This window comes from Cricetulus griseus, chromosome 5 (genome assembly GCF_003668045.3).
Source record: "Cricetulus griseus strain 17A/GY chromosome 5, alternate assembly CriGri-PICRH-1.0, whole genome shotgun sequence".
In the NCBI taxonomy this organism is placed as follows: domain Eukaryota; kingdom Metazoa; phylum Chordata; class Mammalia; order Rodentia; family Cricetidae; genus Cricetulus; species Cricetulus griseus.
Genome location: NC_048598.1, coordinates 2,649,912 through 2,668,255, shown reverse-complemented (window position 1 = coordinate 2,668,255; position 18,344 = coordinate 2,649,912). Strand labels below are relative to the sequence as shown.

At 48.3% G+C, this 18,344-nt stretch overlaps 1 long non-coding RNA gene across 2 annotated transcripts; it reads left to right on the top strand.

Annotated features, from left to right (window-relative positions):
- The first annotated feature begins 4,862 nt into the window (after positions 1 to 4,862).
- LOC113835815 lies at positions 4,863 to 9,042 on the top strand. 2 transcript variants are annotated; one of them, XR_003485526.2, is made up of 3 exons: positions 4,863 to 5,534; positions 7,044 to 8,021; positions 8,787 to 9,042. It is a non-coding gene; the product is annotated as an uncharacterized LOC113835815 (long non-coding RNA). The 2 variants fall into 2 exon arrangements; XR_003485527.2 differs by lacking the exon at positions 7,044 to 8,021 and having other exon boundaries at positions 4,908 to 5,534.
- The last annotated feature ends 9,302 nt before the right edge of the window (positions 9,043 to 18,344 follow it).

Below are 18,344 nucleotides of genomic sequence, written 5' to 3'. Positions count from 1 at the left end.
GTACCTCAGGTCACCAAGGGACAGAACTCATGTGACAACTGATGACATGTCCAGATTCCAGGGACATGTGGATTTGAGAGGAGAGGTTTAATATCACCGTGTCATTCATTATTCAGATACCTCTTTGCAAGTCTGCTTTCATGGAAAGTGCAGCTCCCAACAGCATATTGTGTTTAACGATGTGCAGATCCGTTGGGAGGGTGGGTAGGGTGTCAAGGTGCTTCATTTAAATCCTATTTACTGCAGTCTCTGCAGCCAGCTCTGGGAGCCATTCATCAAATGGTCTTAAGCACAAGGCCCTTCCTCCTGGGCTAAATTTAGATCTTTAATAAGCTGTGGGGCAGGAACCTTTTCCCGGCAGAGGGTTGGCTACTGATCCAGGGACAGGCACATGAGAAACACAAAGCTGTCCAGGCATCTATGCCCATGGACTGCTGGGCCCATACCAAACACATGAGGAATACTGTTGGAACCAAACCCAGGTTTTTAAACCTTAATCTGTCTCTTTCCCATCCTCCCATGAGGAAAAAAAAGCAAAAACAGAACAGAAAACCAAAACCCCACATGGTTCTTGTGTGTTTGCAACTGAAGGCCAAGAGCAGGGAGGCTGTACCCATGTTCCCAGGTAGTTAAAGCCAGGCTCCTCCTCGCAGCTTCTGAGGAGGTAAGGCTCAGACCTGAGACCGAATGTCTAACAGGTTCCCTGGAGGTGTCGGTGCTGTGTATATAGGGGCCATACTTGTTCCAGAGACTCGGCAGGATGCTGAAGGAAGGGCATCTGCCATAGCTGTTCATCAGTAGACTACAGATGGGCCTTCCTCAAGATCTAACTGTCCAGTCTCACAGCCTGTCTCAGCAGTCTTAGCCACAGAAAGTCTCAGGATCAGAGAAGGCAAATCATTCTTCCAAAGTAAACTGGCCATCCAGCCGATTTGCAGAGTAACTTCAAAATGCACCTCACTGCAGGGCTGCCTGCTTCAGGTCACAGTTCCGGCAGCAGCTCTAAGCAGGTCCTATTCCCCAGCCTGTTCTTACCTGCTTTGAATCTCACACTATTCCCTGACCCCAGGTGCCCAAGGTCACTCACAGGAGGCCAGAAAACCACAGCATCTTTGAGCTCATAATTAGCTATCACTAATTCTCTTGGGCAGTCCTATTCCTGAGGCCTTGACTACTCTACAAAGGGGACAGAGAAGCTGTGGCAAGTTCTCAGGTATCCTGTGTGTTCCTCTATCAGTGTCAGAGTCTGTCTGTAGGTATGGAGGGTTCATACCAGGTGCCCAGATGACCCTGTAACAAGACTGTCAAAGTCACAGTCATTTGGCTCGTGCTATGGCCTGACTCTCCCCAGGAGCTTCAGCAGTAAGACAGAGCAGAGCTGCTGGCCCCCCAGGGAGCATCCTGCCATCCACAGCGGAATATCTTGCTAGGGTGCTATGTGCCTCTTTGAAACAGCACCCACAGCGGCCTATATAAATCACCTTGTTCACAGTCAATTTCACATCCTGATGAAGCCAACCCCTGTGCATTTCTCATCCTGTCCGGCTCCCAGAGCAAGCAGCAGGCACTTACCTCAACACTCACCACCATAAAGTAAAATTATTTCATGTGACATAGAGGAGGTGAGAAGAACACAGCCAGAGCCACTTATCCTGATTCAGACTGGAATGCAGAAGGAGGGGCCAACAACAGGGTGGGGCATCTGCTCCCCAAGAAACTGTGGGCAGCACTTGCTGCAACTCTGCTACACTGTGGCGGGAGCTGCCCAGTCACAGGGTGTTCCCAGCTGTTTCTCCTCCTTAGCTTGTGCTGTGGTTCGTGGTTAATTTGTAACCAAGCTATGCAATATGGTGGGTACAGCCCACCTAGCAAATGGGTTAAGGAAAGGGGCCTCCTGACACAAAAGGTCACACACTAAGAATCCGGTGCTTTGTGCATCTGCCTCTCTGTACAGGGCCACGTCACCCACAGACAACCCTGTCAAGACCCCTGTGGACATCTGAGGCAGCAGGCTTTCTGGCTTTCTTCTACACACATGGCTGCAACACTATCCAATGATAAGTCAAACACAATCAGAGATGAACAATCAGTAGCAAACAAAACCCGTGTAACAACTTACATCCTATGGCTGTGGTCCCTCTCTGTTAGTGTCCTATTGTTCAGGGATGATGGGAGATGATACAAGGCCTGTGTGATAAGATGAAGGAGGTAGATGGCATCTGCCTGTGGTGTGGCAGTAGGCCACTCCTGATTGATGGACCCAGGAGGAGGGCCACCTGCTTATGCAAGTCTGGCTCTGGTGAACGAGCACATCATGGGCATACTGGCCAAAGGGATGAGTCACACACAGGGTGGGATGGGGTGGGGCTACATGGTGTTTCTTCACGGAGATTCCTCAGGGAGATTCATAGCTGGAAACTTGTGAATTATCTTTAGAATTTCCCATCTAATATATAATATATTTGGACTGAGGTTGATTCAAGGACAACTGAATTCTCAGAAGCAATGGATAGATGGGAGCTGAAGAGATGGCTTAGTGGGTAAAATGTCTGCTTTGCAATTATGAAGACTTGAGTGATATCCCCAGGCATGGTGGCCTATTTCTGTGACCCCAGGACTAGGGGGACAGGCAATAGGACCCCTGGGGCTTTCTGGCCAGCCTAACTGTACCAGCAAACTTCTGTTCCCACAGGAAGGCACCCGGCATGTGACCTCCATGCCCATGCACACACAGCAGGCAGACATTGCATTTTCCTGAGGGGTGAGGAATCACCTTCCTTCTTCCCAGGACATGTATGGTTAATAAACAGTGAGGCCGAAGGAACAAAGATATGGCATGTTAGCTTACAGTTCTCAATTTTAAAGCTTCATGGCCCTACTCTGGATAACTAAAAATGCAAAGGACCCAAGTCAGACCCACTCATCATATACCCGCTCAGACCATGGGGTGTAATCAGCAGACAGAAACGCCTATGGTCCAGGAATCATCTGCACTTGTAGGTGTGTCTGGGAGAGAGGTACCTGGTACGTGCTCATCATGACTACCTAGACACACTGAAGACAGCAGGGCAGAGATGTTCCCACCACTATCACTGTAAATGAATCCCCCAAAAGGACCTAGTAAGGAAGGAAAGCACTACTAGAGCCAGGTGCACATCTGTAAATGGTTGCCAGCAAGTGCCTCCGATGTGTTCCATGCCTAGCACAGCTGTTAGAGTAAAGATTCCAAGTGACTCAACTTGAATTCTGGGACAAACAGAGCAACATGCTCACTGCAGCAGCAGCAACAGGAGAAGCTGCTTCCCAGAGCTCTCAGCACCACAGTGGGCTGGGAACAAATCATGGCAGCCACAGGAGCAAGGAAGGAGACACTCCCACCTACTGTCAAAGTCACTGTGTTCCCATTTCACCAGCCCACTTACTGACTCTTGAGGAGTCTGCTTTGCTCACAGGTACACTATGGAACAGGATGGAGTTTAAAGCTGGGGTTCACAGGGGAGAACCGCCACCCCCCCCCCCCGCTTTGCTGCAGCCCCTAGTGTAGTGCAGGAGTGGTGTGGCTTGGCGGCGACATCACTCTCTCTCACCCACTCCCACCACTTGGCCAGTGGCAGGCTGGCTGTGGTTTTCCTTGGAGGGTCCTGAGCCAATCATCAGTGCAGATTAGAACCGAGGCTGCCTTTTGCCCCTCAGAAAGAGAGTTCCAGAGAGTTCCCAGATCAGCCCAGGAAAATGTGGATTCAACGTCCACAAATGGAGTTTGGGAAAGGCTTCCCAGCTCCAGCTCCTGGAGTAGAGGATTGGAGAGACAGAGGTAAGGACAATATCCAGGCTCTAGGAATGTGATGGTGGGGACACTGTCCTCAGCTTGTCCTCTCTCTACTGGCCAAAGGGCTGCAGTCTGCTCATGTTCCCGAGTGCTGAGACTAGATGAGGGTTGGGGGAGGCAGTTGGGAACAGGCCGTGTCCCAGGCCCCCTCTCTCCTCAAAATGCATCTGAACTCACTAGGGATGGGGTAAGGACACTTATGTCACTGTCCATGAAGACAAAAGACCCCTGCAGCACCCTCCTATGAAAGCCATGGACGCTGGGGACCGAGGGCTCTGCTGACAGTCACGGGGTTTCAGCTGCCATAGGCACCCTTCCCTAGGGGCCCACTTCCGTCAGAGTCTCAGGCCACAGAGCCATGTGGGATCATGAAAGAACGCAGCCACTGGACCAGGACGGGAGCCAAGGTCACTGCTGCTGTCATCTTGGGAAACAGGGACTTGGAGGGGTGTTCAGCTTAACATGTGGGAGCGAGAGGCAGGGTGGTAAGACGAGGCATAAAAACAGACTCCATCCAGGCTGAGAAATCTGAGGTGTGCTGACCGTGAAACACTGTCACAGGCACACCACTTGCCGGTCTGGGAGGACCATCCGTGTAGGTGTGTGACAAGCCAATGCCCCAAATGGGAAAAGGCCACAAGGTCACTGGGAAAGGGAATCAGGCTTATTCTGTCACTCCAGAAGGGGGAACCAGGGCCAGTTGGTCACAGGAAACCTCTTAGCCTCCCAATGGAAAGTGAGCACTCTGGTCCCCATTACTTGGCTTTCAGGTAGTGTAGACATCTCCCGATAGGAAGCTTAATACAACAAGCATCTGTCTCAGGGAGTGGACAAGTAGAGGGGGCTGGCTGATGCCTTCACATTCCTTCTGACCCTCAAAGAGCACAGTCCTGTGAAACAAAAGCCCCCAAGTCATCTTTCCTCCCTGGGGAAGCACACGACAAGCCCAGTTACAAACTTCTGGCCACGTGGCCAGGCTCAGGCTGGACAGGAGTCCTGTGTCAGACAGAAGGCGGCGCTCCTGCAAGCAGTGACTATGTCAGAAGACGAGGGAGGTGCTCCGGCAAGCTGTGATCAAATCAGAAGGCAAGGCAGAGTCTTACTGAAGGGTTTAGAACAGTGACTTGGCGTAGAAGGTGACTCATGCCTTTCTCAACTCTCAGATGACACAGAAAGAAAGATGTTCACGCATATAAAAGGCCTGACTCTGAAGAACAGCGTGTCCCCCTTTGGTTCCATGCTCTGTCTCATGGCCCCAAGGGTAGGTCTGCCGAGGACAACAGGCACATGCCACTGGATACTGGACTGCAGCTGGTATGTTTCCACACTTTCCACTCCAGGAACCCTTCCGGCAGCTCTGATGGATCAGCTGGACTTTAGGGTATGCTAGGGCCCTCTACAGGGCAAACGCTGAGCCAACTGCAGCTTTCCCATCTATGCTGTTCTGCTGGGAATTTACACCAGAGCCAGCCAGCCACAGGCAGAGAGGCCTGAATGAGGAGGAGAAGTGGATGGAAGCAGCCTGGAGCTTGTGAGTTAGGGTAGGAGGTCTTCAGGTGGAACAGAGTGACTGACGAAGCAGCAGATTACACAGGAGCCAGGAAACAGGAACAAAGATCCTTTGGGAGCCTTCCCGACTCTGCATTCTCTTCTGGGCTAATAGTCTCCAGAGGAGTCTCCACTGCACCACCGGAAATTTTCTGAAGTATGTGCTGGGTTGGAATGCACATACCACATAGTCCCTTCACTCTTTTTATGGGTCCCACGTCTTGGCCACTTCCATAAATGTACATTGTGGTGGTCTGAATGAAAACTGGCGCCCACAGATTCACGTATTAGAGCACTTGGTCCCCAGTGGTGGGTAGTGTTGGGGAACCTTTAGGAAGTGTGACGGGGTGGGGGTGGGCTTTGAAGGTGTATAGCCTCATCCTACTTCCTGTAGTCTATCTGAGGGCTGCCATGCCTCTCCCCACCATGATGGACTCTGTCCCTCTGGAGCCGTAAGGCAGGTAACCCTTTCTTCCCTAAGTTGCTTTGTTGGTGCTACATCACAGCAGCAGAAACTGAAGTAACATATACATATAATGCTGCTCATGCTTTCTAATAGCCTAGAAGAGTTCCTCTAACGGATGTGTGCGTGCTGTGCACTGTGGAGGCTTCTGCTGGTCCTTCATTCCTGTCCCTTTGGTCTGCAAACGAGGCAGCCAAACATGAATGTCACATTTTACTTCACACATGCCTCTGATTATTAAGTGAGCAAATCAAAACAAAGTACAGCATGGTTAACTCAGCCGGGGGTCACGTGAGCTGAGTTGGAAAGGCTATGAGCTGTTGTTCTCATTCCACGGGACCTGGGGCTAGCCATCTAGGAAAAGGAGGGCATTTGCTCTCTCTCTTCTCCCTCTCTCACTACCCTTCCCCTCCTGTCTCTCCTCTCCCCTCTTGTCTTCTCTCCCATCTATGACCCCTTCCAATGATGCACCACTCCGCACTGACTGAAGGGTAGGCAAAGCTTTGCCCCAGAGGTCTGTGTTTAGCTCTTCCAGTCACTCCCCTTAGGTCGGCACACAGGGCCCTCTTTCTGATCAGAGCTAGTCTGTGGCTGTAATGGGTGAAGGCAGGGCTACTCCACCACACCCCTGTCGTGAATCAGGGGTCAAGGTGGCAGGAACCTCCCCTCTACATCCACTATGCCCTTCTCTGGGTTCCTATCACTGCCACTCAAGCCCTGGCCCAGGGTCCACCAGGAGCAAGTTGAAGGGCCTGCTTTATTGACCCTGAGACCCAGGTTTTCCTCCAGCCTATGTAGATGGTCCTGGCCCTGTCACTGGGCGGTTTTGCTCCTCCACCCGGAGCAATGCCCACTGTGGGGAGGAAGGGGAAGGACCCACTTCTTGTTGCAAGCTGTGAGTCCAGAAGGCAGCAGGAGCGCCAGCCTCATCAGCACTCTCTTCCTAGGGTCTGCAGCACCCTGGGCAACTGGTGAAGCCTGAGGGAAGGTCCCTCTCAGATGTGTGAGCATCAGCCCTGACAACCTCTTCTCTCAGCTCCCTCCCTGCCTGGTCCCCAGCCCTGGCGCCACACTCTTCACTACAGTTAGTAGAGTCTAGGTCACCAAGAGTCCCTGCTGACTGGCCTGTCTTCTAGTCTTGTGTGTTTACCCATGTTAAAACTCTTCTGCTTGATATACCCAGCATGCTCTCTGTTTTCACAGGTCAGACCTCCATAAATACACCATCTGTGTGGTGATATCTTGCTTGTACAAATAAAGCCTGTCTGAAGATCAGAGGATGGAGCTTGTCACTAACTAACCATAGAGGTCTGGAGGTCTGTACAGACAGACAGGAAGTGAGGTGGCTGGGTGCAGAGAGGATATAAGTGGGACGAAACAGGAACTCGCTCTCTTGTCTGTGGAGATGCTAAGAAGCTAAGGCGTGGCTGTGGCTTGCTCCTTCTTCTCTCTGATTTCTCAGCATTTTCCTCTATATCTGACTCTGGATTTTTATTATTTAGACCAATTAAGAACTCCATTTACACATCTATAATAGTTATTATTAATTGTCAACCTGACAAAATCTAGAATCACTTATCCCCTCTGGGCATATCAGCAGAGGTTATCTTGATTGATGGAATTGAGGTAGGAAGATACCCCCTCGTCCCCACACCCCCCATCCCCTCACCCTCTCACCCTCTCACCCCTTAATCCCTCCCACTCTCTCACCCTTTCACCCTCTCATTCCCTCACCCCCACCCCAGTGGATGAGACTACTCCCTGGCTGGCTGGGATCCTGAACAGTGTAGTGGAGAAAGGGAGCCTAGAGCAACATGAATCTACTGTTCTCTGTTCCTGATTAGAGGTGGGCCAGCCCTTCAGGTGCCCGCTGCCTTGACTTCCCTGCCATGATGGGCGTGATCAATAAATACCATATAAACCCTTTGTCCCTTAAGTTGCTTGTGTCAGATTATTTTATCACTGTAAGAGGAAAAGAACCTAAGACACAGGAGGCGATCAGTGTTTCCATGCTATCTGGAGGACTGCTGGGAGAGGCGATCACTGCCCGAGTCTGAATAGATGGACACTTCCGTGTACAAAGGCATCCAGACCCCAGGGTCTCAGGCTTCGTGGTCAGTCACATCTGTTTCAAGCACATCACTCCAGGCTCTCTGGAAGGCTGTTCCCCTCTCAGTCTGGGTAAGACTGTGTAGCTGGCAATCACTCAGAGCTTTCTAAGACAGCATCTGTCAGTAAATTTCATGTGGCTGGTGATATTTCTCTTTTTCTCTCTTCTATAATCTGAGGATGTGTACAATTTTATTTGGTCCATTTAGACAAAGTAGAGAGGGGATTGCAGTAAGGCCAAGGATGTTCCCAGGCTGCAGCTGCCCAGGGACCACGGGCTCTGCTTCCTCCCTTCCTCTCCACTGCTCATAAGCGGGGAAGGGTTCAATGGCTTATCTTGTCAGCGTGGGAACCATCCTTGGGTACCTAGCTGTTCTGGAAAGAGACTGAAGACACCTAAGAACTTCCAAACGTTCCGATTAGATCCTAAGTTGTATATAAATTCCCTTAAGTATATTTATAGTTGCTAAATTACAAAGCCACAAGTCAAATTCCCCTGTGTTACATTTGCCCTGTGTGTGTCCGTGTGTTCGTGCATATGTGTCTGTGTACACCTGCATTTGTATGCACTCACACATGCACAGGTGTATGAGGAGATGCAAGTGCTCATTGGTGTGCATGTGGAAGCCAGAGGAGGACACTGTGTATCTTGCTCTGCTGGGTTCTGAATGAGGTGACTCCCATGGGTCTCAGGCATTTGAATACTTGGTTCCCAGTCAAAGGCCCTTTGGGGAGGATTAGGAGGTGTGGCCTCGCTGGAGGAGGTGTGTCACTGGGGATGAGCTTTGTGGTTTTTGAAGACTAGCACCATTTCAAGTTTGTTCTCTCTGCTTCTAGTTTGTGGGTCAAGATGTGAGTTATCAGCTGCTGCTCCAGTGCATGCCTGCCTGCCTGCCTGCCTGCCTGCAATCCATCTGATGGAGATGACCTGCAGCTGCTCCAGCGCATGCCTGCCTGCCTGCCTGCAATCCATCTGATGGAGATGCAACTGCAGCTGCTCCAGCGCATGCCTGCCTGCCTGCAGTCCATCTGATGGAGACAGACTCAGCCCTCTGGCACTGTTAGCCACAAATAAACCCTTTCTTCTATAAGTTGTCTTGGTCATAATGTTTTATCACAGCAACAGAAAGTAACACATTTTCCACCACTTCCTGCCTTACTCCCTTGAGACTGGATGTCCCACTGAGCCTCAAGTGTCACTTTTCAGCTAGGCTGGCTGTCCAGAGTGACCCTCCTTTTTCTGCTTCCCCCAATCCCCAGCCCTGGGATTATATAGCTCTGTGGCCACACCTGGTTTTCACACGGTCAGTCCCTAAACCCAAGTTCACTCAGCAGGTACTCTTACACCCGAGCTGTTCCCCTGGCCCTATATTTGTGTTTTCAATAAGGAAAAGCATATTTTGCTCCTTTTTGTTAAACCCTGGAATGCATGGATAGCTCAACCCTTCCTTTTGTGGGAGCTTACCAGCCCACACTTTAGGGGAGCCTCCAGGATGAGGAGCCAGGAGGAATAAACATTCTTCCTCATCTCCATGGATGGAGCCAGTTTCTAGACTGAAACTTCTATCTCTGACAATGAGAAGAGCCCTGGTTACAGAAAAGGTTTCCTAGGCCAGCCTGGTAAGCTGACTCTGCTCATTGGTTCTGAGCATTTTGTTTTCCTGACTTTAAAACCCACTCTATCGGGGCAGTGGTGGTGCACACATGCCTTTAATCCCAGCACTCAGGAGGCAGAGGCAGGAGGATCTCTGTGAGTTCGAGACCAGCCTGGTCTACAAGAGCTAGTTCCAGGACAGTCTCCAAAGCCACAGAGAAACCCTGTCTCGAAAAACCAATAATAATAATAATAATAATAATAATAATAATAATAATAATAATACCCACTCTAGCTCAGCTACAGCTTGGCTCCAGTGTTTCTTGTCTTTCCTGATTCTAACCACAGCTCTGTAACTACCCTGGCTGACCCACTCAGGCCTCCAGGCCTAACAGGCTTACTGTTTCCATCCCCTGCCATCTCCTCCTTCTCTGATGCTGGGATGTGGCCCAGGGCTTTGCAGATGCTAGACAAGCACTCTGCTGAGCTACACCCACAGCAGGAGTGTTTTTGAGACCAGATCTCATTACACAGCTCATGCTGGCCATGAATGTTCCATCCTCCTGCCTCAGCCTCTGAGTACCAGGGTTACAGCGTGTGCTTTGGGGGTTCTACCTCCGGGGGAGCTAGGGTTTGTGTTGAGGTGCCTTTATGCCAGGAGTCCTGAAAGATTCCTCATTCTTGAGCTTAGACTCAAGGAGAAAAGGGTGCCTTCCCAGGAATCCAGACAAGATCCCAAACTGAAGATGGTCATGCATCTGAGAACAGCCCTTTGCCTCATAGACTAGAACTGAATACATAGCCAAATATACACTTTTGTCCCTTTTACCCTCCTTAAGCATCTGTGGAGGCCAGCACTACACACTTGGGCCGGTTCCAAGGCTTCAAATTACAGGAAGCTGTTTCCATATACACCAAGTGGGTTATTTAACATGAAATCAAACAGTTCTGTATGCCTGTGTCTGAATAAATTATACAATCATTACACTTAGAATGGGCTTGTTTTTTTCAAAGGCTCCATTCTGGTGTCACTTGAATTGAACCCCAAATTTCCTGCAATTCCTACATGGAGGCATGTTAATTCAAATGTGCCTAGTGCCTAATGGGATCTGTGCTTGCATTTTGCACAATGCATGTTCAGGCCTCTGTGCAATTTTCAGATTAATCTTGCATTCTGTATTATCATGCATACAATACACATGGCCACTAATTTCTTTATGGAGAAGCTGGAAATGCATGTATGGAGCTACAAAATCAGTCAGCTTTGACACTGAGTGAGCGTAGACTTGGGGTCTAGAGATTAACAGCCAAATAGCACTGAATAAGCAGGCTGGATATTGAGGGCAAGGTTTCAGACCTCAGCCAATGACTACGGGTCCAGAGCTGAGTGATGGCAGAAGAAAAATGAGCAAAGTCCGCTGACACAGAGGGAGAAAGGCCTGGATAATGCACGCATGGCTTCAACTCCCCTGCAGGAAGTATGTGGTGGTGGCCTGGTGTTGAGACAGATGGGATGCGTCACCTAGAAAAAGACAGGCTGAACTGCTGTTGTCCCTTGCCCATGTTGTCCTGTGCCTCCCCCCACCCCTGCCACAAAACCCACAATGAGGTTTTGTGAGGAAGCAGAGCATCTTGAGATGAGGGTGGAGCAAGAAGCTTTCTCTACACTGGGGCTGTGAACTGACAGCTAGGTTTTCATGGCTGGAACTTCCCCAAAGCACACTTATGTGTGGGTATGTGTGCACTTACGTGTGTGCTTACATGTGTGTGGTGGTGGTGGTTGTGCTTGCGTGGCAAGGGATGGGAGGGTGGGAGAGGAGGAATGGAAGAGCAAAGTGTCTTTGAGTCACCTGCCCAGAGGTGGGACACAGGAAGGAAGGCTGGGCTTGGAAGCTGTCAGCAGTCAGGACGCAAAATCAACAAGACTCACGACAATTCTTTCTTTAGTCGCCTGGGATTTAAAACCCTGTGGAAGTCTACCTACTGTGGAACCCAACTTACCTGAAACTGTAACTTCAGCAGGGCAAGTTGAAAACCACTAAAAGCAAATGCTACAGTGACAGCAAACTGGTCCAGTGCCCACACACAGCAGATACCAATCGCTGAATTTAAATTTAAATTCTGCTTGCTCCCCATATTTTCCCCCAACCTAGTGTTCTTGTGAACACAGAGAGAAGCCTTCAGATGCAGTCAGACTCTAGCTTTTATTTATAGACATATTGGGGTTGGATATGAGAGTATCGGCATGGAAGAAGCCGTGTGGCAGTGAGGATGGACAGCCCAAGGGTGTTCCCAGCTCTGTGCAAGGATGCCTACAGGGTGAGCCTCACATAGACATGACCAGCCCCATGGTTCTGCCATGGCAGCCTTAGAAAGACAAGAAGAAACTGCCCGTTATTTTAGTCCATAATGAGGGTATGCAATTTTACCACAAATTGGAATAACTGGGATGTTACTTTTTTTTTGTTGTGGAAATAATAAGTAAACTACAGATGTGAACATATGGTCAGCTTGTTATTAAATTCAACATTATTTTAAATGTTCAACCAGACATTTCATTTAGAGTTCAGGCTCATAATTGTTTTTACAGTCCAAAGTTGGTATTACAGAAAATTTGTAAATTGAAGATCAAGATGCATTTCTACAAGACATGCAGCCAGCAGAGAGCAGAGGGAAGTGATTGTGTCGGGTTCTGAGGTCACAGGTCACTTTTCTTCCTTTGCTGTTGCTTTGAAATGCCCCTCACTATGACTCAACAGATTTTCAAGAGAAATACAGTTTTTAGTCACAAGAGCTATTATTGTTTCAAAAAAAAAAAAAAAGAAAAAAAAAACAGGATTCAGTGCCTTATCATCTCTGGGCTATTATCTTATAATCTTGACTATCGACCCCAGGGCTTAGAGATCAACCCTAAGGGATGAAGGCAGATCATACAAGGCAGAATCACCTTCAGAGGCCAGGAAAAGAACTACTGACCCCACCAAGGCTGGGGAACAAGTGGGGGGCGGGGCTTTTCTTTTTAGTGTCATAGTATGTCCAAGAGGTTTCACAAATAGGCTTTAAATTCCAGTTGCTCAGTCAACAATACTCTTGTGAAAATAACCAGACATATTTGGAGCCTGGAGACGGAGTCCAGTGTCCTTGATAGTTTTACATCAACTTAACAGAAATTAAAGTAAGGCATTTCCTCTCCCTCTCTCCCCCTCCCTCCTTCCTTTCTTTCTTCCTTCCTTCCTTTCTTCCTTCCTTCCTTCCTTTCTTTCTCTTTCTTTCTTTCTTTCTTTTTTCTTTCTCAAGACATGGTTTCTCTATGTAACCTGGCTGTTCTAGAACCCGCTTTGTAGACCAGGGTGACCTGGAACTCACAGAGATCTACCTACCTATGCTTCCTGAGACTGGGATTAAAGATGTGTGCCTCCACCATTGGTTGGCATTTCTTAATTAGTGATTGAGGGGGAGGGTCCAGCCCATGTAGGTGGTGCCATCCCTGGGCTGTGGTCCTGGGTTCTATAAGAAAGCAGACTGAACATGCCATGAGGAGCAAGCAGTAAGCAGCACCTTCCATGACTGCTGCATCAGCTCCTGCCTCCAGTTTCCTGCCCTGTCTGAGTTCCTGTCCTGACTTCCTTCAGTGATGGACTATAGTGTGGAAGTTTAAGACAAATAAACCCTTCCCCAACTTGCTTTTTGTTCATAGTGTTTCATCACAGTAACAGGAACCCTAACTAAGACACCCAGTCAGTAAAACATGCCCACTGTGAATGTATGAAGACCTGAGTTCAAATCCTAGAGCACACATAAAAACATGGCATCATGGTTTATGCCTGGATCCCGGTAGAGATAGGTGACTCCCTGGGGCTTGCCAACTACCCATATGAGACCAATTGGAGAGCAACAGGCAAATGAGAGACTATCTCAAAACATAAGTCAACATTCCCAAGAATGGCAATATGTGCATGTTCATCTACACTGATACTCACAGACACACATATATACTCACAGATACACACACATGCACTCCACACACACACACTCACAGATATACACACATGCACACCACACACACACTCACAGATACACACACATGCACTCCACACACACACTCACAGATATACACACATCACTCCACATACATACACACTCACAGATGCACACACACATGCACTCCACACACACACACACACACACACACATACACACATACATACACACTCACAGATATTCACAAATGCACTCCACACACACACACTCACAGATACACACACACATGCACTCACACACACACTCACAGATACACACATGCACACCACACACACACACTCACAGATACACACACACATGCACTCCACACACACACACACACACACACAGATATACACACATACATACACACTCACAGATATTCACAAATGCACTCCACACACACACACACTCACAGATACACATACATGCACTCCACACACACACACTCACAGATATACACAAATGCACTCCACACACACACACTCACAGATATACACACATACACTCCACACACACACACTCATAGATATACACACATGCACACCACACACACACACTCACAGATACACACACATGCACTCCACACACACACACACTCACAGATACACACACACTCACAGATACACACACACACACATGCACACACACACATGCACACACACACATGCACACACACACATACACATGCACACACACACACACACACACACACACACACACACAAGAAAGCATAACTAAATTTAAGTAGGAAGCTCTGGTTCTGCTGTGATAGAGTTCATCATACACTGTACTCAAAATGGCTACACCATGGTTGTAGAGAAAGGTGGTCTGGACCCCCACAACACTGAAACAATATATGTACAATGTATGCAAACAAGTTTCCGGGCAATAAAAAAATTAAGCCCACAGGTTTTGGAAGAACCACAGTGATTTTCTGACCCTGCCCCTTTTGGTGTCTAGACAGCAGGTGCCAATCATGGTACAGCAAGACACTTGGGCAGGAATCCTGTCTTTCTGGCCCCAGCAATGGAAAGAAAGGGGCCCTGTAAGCTGGAGAGGGTGAGGGGGACTCCAGAGTGCAGCAAGCTGGCTAAGGAACCCTACATATCCAGACTCACACCTGTACCATACAGGAGGGACCCAGACCAGCATCAGAAAGACTGTGGCAGAAGACCAAGGTTTCAGCCACAGCCAAGTCCCAGGTGAAAGTGAGAGCAGACTTGAAGGAAGAGACCGAGAGTAGAAGCACAGAACTCTTCCCGGGAGCACAGCCAGGCTGACTGTTCATCTCCTGATGGAGGTGGGGTCCCCACAAGGCAGTATGTGTTCAAATCCTCCAACACTGTACAGTGCTGGAAGTGGCTGGATTGTATTTAATGTCTACAAAAAAGAGGTTTTTAAAACAGTGCCAATAAAGTCACACCTCCTAATAGTGCCACTTCCTGTGAGATTATGGGGGCCAGTTACATTCAAACCACCACACCATTGAGTGGAATATTCCAGAACACATCAGAATACATCAGCCAGTTACTTTGTTGTATATATAAATGATTTAGCATATAACTGATCAAAAATCATCACTGATTAGTAGTTTTGTATTCTATCATCTCTAAATAAATCAGGATTAAATCAAAGGCTGTAAGAAATTTACATTTTTTTTAGTGTAGCTTCAATATGAAGCCAAATAAACTATTTTGGTAGAAGTTGGCAAGATGTTTCAATAGCATGACAATTCTAAAGAGAGAATATGGTCACCTTGACTGTGACAGACTTTTACAACTTCACTAAGGACAGTATTGATCCAACCAGAGGAACTGCACATCTGAGCAGAAAGAATGGCTTTTTCAAATGAAGGTTCTGGGTAAATCTGAGGTCCAAAATGACCCCTCCTCCAAACGCTGACCTTAACCTCACACCATTCTGTAAAAATAATTCTAAATGAAGTTGAGAGCTGAGTAGGAAAAGCAACAAAGTTAAGCTTCTCTGAGAAAATACACACAGAGAGAGATCTCTGTGACCACGGGCACACTTCCTAAGCAGTGCAGAGACAGTCCCAACGGTGACTGAGGGATTGACAAATGGGACTTGACAGAAAGTGAGAACTGCTGTCATCAGCAAACATCATTAGTGTGGGGAGATGTCCCCTGTAGTCTTGGGCATTTGTCTTGGTCCCTGTTGGTGGCTGGGAATGTTTAGGGGGAAGTACGTCAGGTGCGGGGGCAGTAGGATTTGAGATAAAAAAGCCTTGTCTACTTTCAGTTTGCTCTCTCTGCTGATACAGTAGGAAAGGTGACCTCTCTTCTCCTTGCTCTGGCTACCACACCTGCTGCCAAGATGGACTCTCAGCCTGCTGCCCAATGGACTCACATTAACCCTCAAACAAGCTCACATTAACTCTTTCTTCCATAAGTTGTCTTGTTCAGGAAATCTTACCACAGCAACAGAACAGTAACTGATAAAGCCACAGAGCAGAAAAAATAATCCATCACACCACAGGAATAGTCACACAAACCCATACAGAGAATGCCTAGAGGCTGAGCAGAGAAACCATAGCTATCCCAAAAACTAATGGAAACAGCAATCAAGGAAAACACCCAAAGTAACTTCTAGTCTCCACTCCTGCACACATGTGTGGCTATGTCTGCACACACATACAAGCATGCACTCACACATATGCTACACACAAGTACACACACACACACACACACACACACACACACACACACACACACACACACAAGAATGCCTAGTAATCAGGAAGAAAGGAAAACCAGCACAGTCAAAAGACTTCAAAGAAGTTTTCACAAAACAGGTCATGAGGCTGGAGAGAAGACTCAGTGATTAACAACACTTAACTGTTGTGTCTGGAGAGATGGCTCAGTGGGTTAAGAGTACTGGTTGCTCTTCCAGAGGAAGCTCCCACGTGGCAGCTCACAACTGTCTGGTCTCCAGTTCCAGTGAATCTGAACCTTCACACCAATGCACACAAAATAAAGCTAAATAAATTTAAAAAAGAACACTTGACTGTTCCTGTAGAGGACCTGGGTTAGGTTCCGAGCACCCACATGGCAGCTCACAATCATTTCTAACTGTAGCTATTGGGGCATCTGATGTCTCTGGCTTCCTTGGGTACAGCTCACACATACATAGTTTAAAATAATAAAGGAAATTTTTAAAACATAAGTAAAAATAATTTTTTCAAGTACAATTTTGGATTTTAAGAGGCTAGAAATCCTAGGAGACCATAGCTAAGAGGGAATGCGAAGAGACTTCCAGAGTGTGGGATCCTAGCTGAACAGGCATGCTCAACTTAAAAATCCATCTTGCTACTCAATTCTCTAGTAGCCACACACATAAAAAGGACAGAAGAGCAGCACACACCCAGGATCACGAGGACAGGGACAGGCAAGTCCTAGGGGCTTGCTAGCCAGGCCTCAGACCAAGAGACCACATGTGTGCTCTCTCTCTCACACACACACACACCACATACACACCACACACACCAACACACCCTATACACACCACACGCACACCATACACACCACACACACACACACACACACACACACACACACACACACAGAGAGAGAGAGAGAGAGAGAGAGATGTACACACCACACACCCTATACACACCACACGCACACCATACACACCACACACACCAACACACAGAGAGAGAGAGAGAGAGAGAGATACACACCACACACACACACACACAGAGAGAGAGAGAGAGAGAGAGAGAGAGAGAGAGAGAGAGAGAGAGAGGTACACCACACACACACACACACACTGGAAAAGGGAAGAAGAGAGAGAGAATACATTGTCTTTTTCAGAACTCTGGACAGGGAATGCCTCCTAAAGTGTTTCTAGCACACTCCCACGGGTCACGAGGGCCTCCACAGCATCGTCTGACTGTGTAGAATGCTAGTCACGATGGGTTCTTCCCTCACCAGGGAAAGTGTTAGATTTCCATGCAGTGTCTTAAGGTGGGTGCAGATTGGGGGACACTTTACCACCCCCTGCTCCTCTCTGGAGACAGGCATTTGCTGCAGTAACATCTGCTTGTCACACCCATGGCCATGATCATGTCACTTCCCAAAGTGCCCCCTCTGTCACCTTGTAAAAATCCAGTAAACTTATGCAGACCAAAATTCTAACATTAAATGGTGTGTGTCTAAATCTAGATGCTGCCATTAGGATAAATGGCCAGAGCGTTTTCCTCAGTGGGTTGATGGACTGTTATCCCCTCCAAGAATCTCAGGCTGTGTTAGACTCAGACATGCCATACTCAGAAATAGAAAAATGCTGTAGGTCAGCTCTTCTGTGTTGAAGAAATGGGCACGTGTGGGGTACAGGAAGGGAAATCAGGAGCTTCCCATGTTACAAACTATGGCGGCCCCTAAGTTTCCCCCAAGTGATACAATTGGGGTCACTGGGGTCCTCTGTATAGTACAGATTCCTGGGGCCATCCCCAACCTGCTCCATCAGAATCTCTTACAGGTAGGAGCAAAGTGATCACATTTTCAATAAGCTGTCCAGATGATGCTGACGGACATTAGAGTAAGGCACCAACTGTGCTGCAGGCAGGGTGACAGAACAGCAGACATCACACGGATTAATGACGGCACGGGTGGGGGGGGCAGACTCACAAGGGAAGCTGCTCTAGAGCAGGCCAACCTCGGGAACCCTCAACATCGCATGAGCAGTGAGGAACACAGCTACCAGGCATCCAACCTGCCAACGTGCCTCAGACTGCATGAAGGCAGCAGCGAGTGTCA